Consider the following 9,491-nt stretch of genomic DNA (forward strand, 5'->3'; position numbering starts at 1 on the left):
TATACTAAAGCTTCTGTCTTACTCTGTTTCAACCATGGAAAAATGAGTCAGGGCCCAGATAAAAATTTTCTTCTGGGTGCTGCTCAATGGGAAGCGTATTTTAAGAAGGAAAAGCTATTTTTAAGGATTACTTTTATTAGTCTATCGATTCCAGACTCAGAAATGGGTCAGCTCTCCTCCTGTGCTGCTGACAGTATTTTTGAGAAGTCGTTAAATAAATGCAAAGTCACTAATTTGCCACTTGGAGTCCTGACCCACTCTTATGCTCTGCCGAGGATAAGAGATGATTTTGCTCTTAGCCTATTTTGCTGTCAGCCTATTTTTCATTCACTGAGATTCTCTGACCTCTCCGTCCCAGGTTAGGCAGTCAGCAGCCCCGCGGGATTCTCAGACTCAATCTACAGTTATTTTAAGAATTTAAATTACATAAGCAAAGCCCTTTTTAGAATCCCTTCCTAGGGTCAGCCCCACACAGTACATCATTAAAATTGCTGCCATGAGCATGTGAGTAACTTTTGCCATTTGGTCTTTTATGATTAGGGTTCCAGAGGCTGCTACCATGGGAAGGGGGGTGCGGGTCATCTGGCCTCTACTCCTGCAGAGTTGCTGGGAACAACACCCTTAGCATGAAGAAAATGGCAGAGGGAACATCCTGCTTTGGTTATAAAAAACAGAAACTCCACTCAAAGTGGTTTAAGTAAGAAAACGGAAGTCTGGGCTCATCAACATAAATGTAGCAACAGAACTTCAGGCACAGGTGGGCCAGAGCTCAAGAGAAGTAAGTCTTCCAGGGTCAGACCCTTTGTCTTTCAGTGCTGCTTTGCTTTGCGTTGACTTTACTCCAGGTCAGTCCTTCTCCATGTAATGTCCCCTGGCAATTCCAGATGATGTCCTTTCTGTATACGTCCTTTGCAAAGAAACACGTTCTTTCTTTACAAGAGTTTCCCAGAAGTTTTGACTTGAACTTCATTGGATTGATTTGGGCCAAATGTCCCTTATGCTCAATTGCCATGGCAAGGGCATGCAGTGCTCTGATTAGTTGGTCCAAAATCACATGCCTGCTCTTAGAGTCAGAATCATCTACTGAAGGACGTGCATTGTGAGGGGAGGTATGGTTCTCCAAAGGAAATAAGTGTTCAGTCCTCAGAAGAAAATCAGTGGAGGTTGGGAAAAAAGAAAAAACAACTACTACACGCAACTTGATTAATACAGAACAAATGATGATTATGAGTCCCTTGATGAACTTCTGGATTTGGAGATACACCCACCACCCCCAGAGCCCTCACATCCCCAAATCTCATGAAGCCCCTGAAATGTGGCCAAGAGAAGAGAAGCAGAAAAGCAAACCCTATCATGGAACCACCCGCCTGTCCTGCCAGAGAATCCAGTATGCAGAAGGCCAAGATTGCAGCAAAAGTTTGGTCCATTTTATCTCTGCATATCACATGATATCATTCAACAAGAGAAAAACTGCTATTCATTAGTGAGTGCCTACTATATCCAAGTGCTGTGTCAGGTGCTATACACACACACATGCACACATGCACACAGGCATAAGTGCGCATGCACACACACACACACACACACACACACAGCAAATATTGCTGATCTATACATATGATTTAGATTCATACTGCTTCATCTATGTATACTACTTAAACTCATTGGATAGGGGGAAGTGTAATAAATAAAAATCCTAAAGACACAGCAGGTAAAAAAAAACTTCTTGAGAATAGGAAATACATCTTGTTCATTTCTATATCCTTATTATTTTTACTCTATTCTGGGCACTATGTAAAGTACTTTTAAAACTCTCACTCCTTAGAACAATGCTATGAAGTAGTTGTAGTTTTTAAACTCCATTTTACAGATAAAGAAACTGAGGTACAGAGAGGTTACACAGACAGTACATGGAAGAGCTAGGCTTCAAGCTTAGACGGTCTAACTTCACAGTTTCTCCTATGAAGTTTACTAATTCTTGGGATGCCTGGATGGCTCAGTCAGTTAAGCATCGGACTCTTGATCTCAACTCAGGTCTTGATCTCGGGGTCATAAATTCAAAGCCCTGCGCTGGGCTCTGTGCTGCACATGGAACCTACTTTAAAAAAAGGTGGTGGGGAGGAGGGAGACTAATTCTTATTCATCCAAACATGGAAATAGGGATCTAGCTCCTTGACTCACAATTCTGGCAAAATCATACAGCAGAGAGATGCTCTATACCTGTACTGTCTAGTATGTCATTGGCCACACGTAGCAATTTAAGTTAAAACTCACTGAAATTAAATTTAGTTCCTCAGTTCACAAGTCACTTTTCAGATGCTAAATAGCCACATGCAGCTAGTGTATATATAGAACAATTCCATCCTTACAAGAAAGTTCTACTGGGTAACAGTAGTAGATCGATTCTAAACGCCATTTCCAATCTTGATATGGGAGATAGGAACTGACTGTTTTGGGTAGAGCATCCCTACCAACCATGCTGGCCTCCCTTCCTCATTTTCAGTCCATTCCCCCCTCAGTATAAGCAGCCATGTGTTTCCATGCCCACTCCCTATACATACCGTCTGCTCTGGACATATTCAGAGTCACACAAGGCTGGACATGTTTACAGTCACACAAGGCGGGAAACTATAGTCCATAACTGCCACCCTTTTTTTAAGTTCTACTTGAAGTTTTAAAGCAGGAAATCTGGCTGCATTATAGGCAGGAAGCTCTGGCAAAGGTGGAACTGGACATAAAACTCTGGGTTTGATATCCTATAAGACACTGCCTGTGTGGTGAAAAGCCCAGTCTTTAGAGACATACAGACCTGGGTCTGAATCCCAGATCTCACATATATATGAAAGGACCTTGGATAAGTGTTTGGGACTCTGATCCTCACCTTTAAAATTGAGTTAATACTGCTTAGCTCATATTAGCATTGATGTCCTTGACATGGCATCTAGTAGGCAAGAATTGGCAGCTGCTGAGGTCACTATTATGATGATTGCATAACTCAGGTGACCCATAGTTCTCCATTCTTCTGTCTAAAACCAATAAGACAATATCCTGAGTCAACTCTGAATAGACTATGCTCTTCTTCTAGGTAATTTCTAGGACAAGCTGAAGTCAGTTTTGGAGACTTCCTGGTACCCCTTCGAATTCCTCTGCCCTGGACTACGTCTTCAGAGCAACATGGCTCAATTGTGTCATCTTACGATGTGTTTCTCTCTTTTATTCATTCCAAGCATGACCACAGGCCCTTCTTTAGACCTTCAAAACACAATGATAACTAGGTCAACTGTGGTATTTAACAGATTAAGAAAGAAATTACAAAGCAGAAAATGAAAATTTAATATTGGATAATAACTATTACTATTTTTAGTGTCTATAGGTTGTGCATCTCCAGAAAGGTCTCCCAGCCCTCTGATCTATCATCAAGTTACAAGGGCCATCCAACCTCCTTCACAGAATTATTTTGACCATGACCTTATTACCCATGGCTTAAGGCCAGAGCTATCCCTTATCCCAGAGCTAGAAAGAATAATCCTGTTCAGCCCAACCCAGTACAGATTGGCCTCCATAGTTGTCCTGGGAAGACTGATACAGGCAAATAATTTCTACTTCCTAATCTTTTTATAAAACTAAATTTAAGTTATTTAATTTTTTGAGTGAGAGAGAGAGAGTGTGCACAAGCAGGGGAGGAGCAAAGAGGGGGAGATCCACACCTAGCACAGAGCCCAATGCAGGACTCCATCTCATGACTGTGAAATCATGACCTGAGCTGAAATCAAGAGTTGGACACTTAGCCAGACTAAGCTAACCCGACACCCCTCTACTTCCTAATCTTGAGGAAAATAGGAAGAAAGCAAGATGACATGGTAGCTAGTGAGAGGCTAAGACAAGGGAATACATTTGCTGATTCCTTAACTTCCTCAAACCCACATACTTGTGTCCCAGACCTATCTATTCATCTCAAAGTAGGTTGAAGGAAATTTCTCTACTTACATGTAATCCTATTTGCTGTTCTTTGATCTCCTGGTTTGTTCTGGGCTGCAGAGCAATCAGGAGTTAATGTGGTGTTCACACTGTGGCCTGTGTAGGTGCCTGGGGCTCCTGAGCGTTGGCTTCCAATTAAACCACAGACTGGATTTCATGTTCGCAACCCTTTTCTGCAGCTTTGATTCTAGTACCAAGGCCCTTATTTATCTCTCAGAGTCTGGGCAAATGGGCCATAACAAGAACAGAAGGCTCAGGAGAGGAAAGCAAGCAGCTATTGAATGGAAGAAAATGCTTAAGTGACCTCAGAGAAGGGCTAAACCTTCCTTAAGGAATTATCACATTCGAGTGGCACTTTCTGAGTACCAGCTCTCATTTACTGAGAGCTCGCTATGCATCAGGCACTGCGCTTGCACCTTGGAAGGCACGATCCTATCTCATTCTTCAAATGGTCGTAAAAGTAGGTGTAATATCCCCTTTTTGGAAGCTGAAGCTCAGAAGGCAACTAATAGGATCAAGATGACCCAATAGTAATCAGGAAAGCCATAGTCAGAGGTTGGTTGACTCAGAGTCCGTGTTCTCAACTTCTATTCTTACGCTGGCTTTAGTGTTCTCCCACATATGTTAATTTATTGAATGCAGTGAGGTAAAGAGACCAGGGACAGTATTAGCCCCATTTTGCTGAAAGGAAATGAAAACTCAGAGAGTTTACACGACTTGCTCCATGTTCCCTAGATCTCCTGAGTTCTAGTCCAATTTACTTCCATTATACTGAACAGAAGTGGCTAAGTACCAGCTACGATTGTTATAATACAAATTCTTCTCCACTGTGCATTTGGAGCACTTACAGGGGCTAATCTGTCTTCATAGGTTTCTACTGAGGTAAAACATCAATAATCATAAAGGAACTTTATATTCATTATAAGGATTCTAGTACATCGATTGGGCTCCAATTTAAGAAAATGACCTTCTGCCTGCTCTCTAGTAAGCCTTCCTGAGGTCAAACAGTGCTACAATACCCTACAGATAAGTGGTCCCTTTCCTTTTGTTATTTGTATGACCCCTAATTAATTATTTAGAAAGCTGCTGCTATTTCCAAAGGCTGCCACAGCCCCCCACCCAAAAGAAGGGTCTAGTCTTACCTTTTTTAAAAAAACATTTAGACACCTTGATTCTTCAAAATAGGAATAATTAGTGGCAGGTAAATCTCAGCATTCCAAGGAAGAGACAAACACTCTGACTAAGGTACTAATAGAAACCTCTTTTCCTTATTCCCCTTACCACGAAGTTGTTATGTGATGAAAATGCACCTTGATGGAGAAGACCCTAATGAAGTTACCTTCACACCTTGGTATATGAAATCTCTGTTAAAAGCTCTTTCCGTCAAGCCCATCTGGGGACTTCGCTCGGTCCTATGAGGTGGAGGGTATTTATACCAATAGATTTACTTTGGATTCTGCTGATTATTGTCTTTTTATGTTACTATGGGACTCTGAAAGTGTCCCAAATATTAAAAGAGGAAAAATGGATACTTGTGGTTACTATTGCCTTTACATCTGGAATGCAAAGTGGGTTTCTCCCTTGAGCCAATGATCTCATTTTTGGATATTTCTCTTACAGAAGTAAAGCATCTATGCATATCTATTTATATAAAAATGTAGATATCAAATATATAAATAACTAGAGATATTTACTGTAACACTGTTGTGTGGAAAATAAAACTGGAAACAAAGTCCACCAATAGAGGGATGGTCAGTTGGTTGATTAAATGATGGCACATTTATACCATGAAGTACAACATAGCTATAAACGAAAAGAGTACATTAGATCTGTATGCATTGGCCTGGAAAGATGTCTGTGATAAAACTTTCAGATAAAAAAAAAAACAAGTTTTAGAGTAGAGATACAATCCCGTTTTTATAAAATACTATATCCCAAACCTATTTATGAGCATTTAGGTTTTTACTTTTGAATGAGTACTGATACCATGTGAATAATACCCACTAACCTATTAATGCTGGATTGGTTACTTGGAGGGTGTGGGAAGGGATGCTTGAAGGAAGGGCATATTAGAAACTTTCGTTGAGTATAAAACTAGGGGAGGAGCCAAGATGGCAGAACAGCATGGAAGGTTTTTTTGTGCCTCGTGTCCATGAAATACAGCCAGATCAACACTAAACCATCCTGCACACCTAGGAAACTGACCTGAGAATTAACACAACAATCTGCACAACCTGAACCACACAACTCAGCAGGTACATGGGGGGGGGGCAGAGAAATGAACTGGGGGAGAAGCCATGGAGGGCAGAGAGCTGTTTTTGCTTGCAGAGAGGAGATGGGGGTGGGGGGGAGAAAATGGCAAAAGCACACCCCCCCCCCCCCCACAAAAGCAGGTGGAGAGAAAGTGGAAAAGTGGAAACAACTGCAGGGACTGAACTAAAAAGGGTGAAAGGAGAAAGGAGAGGGTTTAAATTCCATTAAGATTCTATAAACAGGGGGAGTGCAGAGTCTGAAACTCCACAGTGTGATACCTGGCAGTGCTCTGGTGAGAAGGGTGAATCCCCAGGAGCGGAGTGAAATCCGGGAGTCTTTGGGCCACATGGGGAGAGGTGATTCCCCTGCTGGGAAGACATCTGGTAGAGGCTGTGTGGCCCCCTGCCATAGGCAAAGACCTCAGTGGACCCAGGAGAACAACCACATTCATTGGTGCTGGAACAAGGTCTTTGGGGGTGAAGCCTGGTGCCAGATGTGTGTTGTGATTTTCCATAATCCATGTAGTTGCTGCTACCCAATCGCATGGACTTCTTCTGGGGTGGACTGGCACCCACCTGCACTCTCTGGGCATTGGCAGCAGCACAGTCCCGCGAATGTTCCTAGGTGCAGCCAGCACCTGGCCATTACTCGGTGAGACCCTCCCACACAGGGACAGAACGGGTCACAGCCGCAGTCCCTCAGAAATAAGGGGTCAGGAAAAACAGCCACAACTGAGATAAAACTTATGAGGGAGGTGCTGCCTGGCACTTGGTCATGGACTGTGTAAAAGCAGGGAGTGGACGGAAGCCGAAGACAAAGGATGGGTGTGCAATTGCTGATCAGGGAGAACAGAGTTCAGATACTAGAGACCGGGTAACAGGGGGACGGGTAACAGGGGAATGCCATTTTCACTGCTCCTGCACATGCATATATACACCTACAAGCACCACAACAATCCACCCCAGTAAGCTAAGCAGTGCCATCTAGTGGAGAATGGAGCTGTTACACTAAGCCCCGCCCAACTGGTCAAGCCTCGGTCTTCAGGAACACAAACCTCTCTGCCTGCTTAGTTTATGGACTATAAAGTGCTTCATAGTTTGACTTCTAAAGGAAAACAAAGTTATTTCAATTGTATTTTAGTCTGTTCACTGATCCATCTATTCAATTTTTTTTCTCTTTTTTGTTTATTTTCTTTTTCTTGAATACTAAAAGAGAAAAAATTTATTTTTATTTTCAATTTTTATTGAAAATATTTTTCTTTAATTTTTTTCTACCATATTTTTTACTTTTGTGTAAATTTTTTCAAGTTCTATTTACTTCCATCATTTCATTTTATTCTATTTCAGTGTATACATTTTTTCAAATTTTCAAACGATTTTCTTTTTTTTTCTTTCCCCTTTTTTCTCTAATCTGTCAAGTCCCTTTCAACACCCAGACCAAAACACACCTAAGATCTAGCATCATTTATATGATTTTTGTGTGTGTGGGTGTTGTTCTTAATTTTTTAATTTAATTTTTTTTACCTCATTAATTTACCTTAATTCCTTTTCTCCCTTCAAAATGATGAAACAAAGGAATTCACCTCAGAAGAAAGAGCAGGAAGAAATGACAGCCAGGGACTTAGCCAACATGGATACAAGCAAGATGTCTGAACCAGAATTTAGAATTATGATAATAAGAATACTAGCTGGATTCAAAAATAGATTAGAATCCCTTTCTGTGGAGATAAAAGAAGTAAAACCTAGTCAGGATGAAATTTAAAAATGCTATAAATGAGCTGCAATCTCGAATGGGTGCCATGGAGGCAAGGGTGGATGAGGCAGAGCAGAGAATCAGCGATATAGAGGACAAACTTATGGAGAATAATGAAGCAGAAAAAAAAAGAGGGAGACTAAGGCAAAAGAGCATGATTTAAGAATTAGAGAAATCAGTGACTCATTAAAAAGGAACAACATCAGAATCATAGGGGTCCCAGAAGATGAACAGAGAGAAAAAGGGGTGGAAGGGTTATGGGAGCAAATCATAACAGAAAACTTTCCTAACCTGGGGAAAGACATAGACATCAAAATCCGGGAAGCACAGAGGACTCCCATTAGATTCAACAAAAACCGACCATCAACAAGGCATATCATAGTCAAATTCACAAAATACTCAGGCAAGGAAAGAATCATGAAAGCAGCAAGGGAAAAAAAGTCCTTAACCTACAAGGGAAGACAGACAAGGTTTGCAGCAGAGCTATCCACAGAAACGTGGCAGGCCAGATAGGGGTGGCAGGATATATTAAATATGCTGAATTAGAAAAATATGCAGCCAAGAATTCAAAACAGAAGGAGAGATTAAATTTTCCCAGACAAACAAAAATTAAAGGAGTTTATGACCACTAAACCAGCCCTGCAGGAAATTTTAAGGGGGACTCTCTGAGGGGAGGAAAGATGAAAATAAATACATAAATAAAGACCAAAAGCAACAAAGACTAGAGAGGACCAGAGAACACCACCCGAAACTCCACCACTACAGGCAACAAAATGGCAATAAATTCATACCTTTCACTACTCACTCTAAATGTCAATGGACTAAATGCTCCAATAAAAAGACAAAGGGTAACAGAATGGATAAGAAAACAAGATTCATCTATATGCTGTTTATAAGAAACCCACTTTAGACCTAAAGACACCTTCAGATTGAAAGTAAGGGGATAGAGAACTATCTATCAGGCTAATGGTCAACAGAAGAAAGCCAGAGTACCCATACTTATATCAGACAATCTGGACTTTAAAATAAAGATGTATCAAGAGATGAAGAAGGGCATTATATCATAATTAAGGGGTTTATCCACCAAGAAGACCTAACAATTGTAAATATTTATGTACCAAATGTGACAGCACCCAAATATATAAATCAATCACAAACATAAAGAAACTCATTGATAGTAATACCATAATAGTAGAGGACTTCAACACCCCACTCACAGCAATGGACAGATCATCTAATCAAAAAGTCAAAAAGGAAGCAATGGCTTTGAATGACACACTGGACCAGATGGACTTAACAGATATGTTCAGAACACTTTATTCTTAAAGCAGCAGACTATACATTCTTCTCCAGTGCTCGTGGAAAGTTCTCCAGAATAGACCACATACTGGGGCACAAAACAGCCCTCAACAAGTACAAAATAATTGAGATGATACCGTGTATATTTTCAGACCACAACACTATAAAACTCGAAATCAACAAGAAAAAAATTTGGAAAGGTAACAAAT

Source organism: Panthera onca, chromosome A2 (genome assembly GCF_046562875.1).
Source record: "Panthera onca isolate mPanOnc1 chromosome A2, mPanOnc1 haplotype 2, whole genome shotgun sequence".
Classification (NCBI taxonomy): domain Eukaryota; kingdom Metazoa; phylum Chordata; class Mammalia; order Carnivora; family Felidae; genus Panthera; species Panthera onca.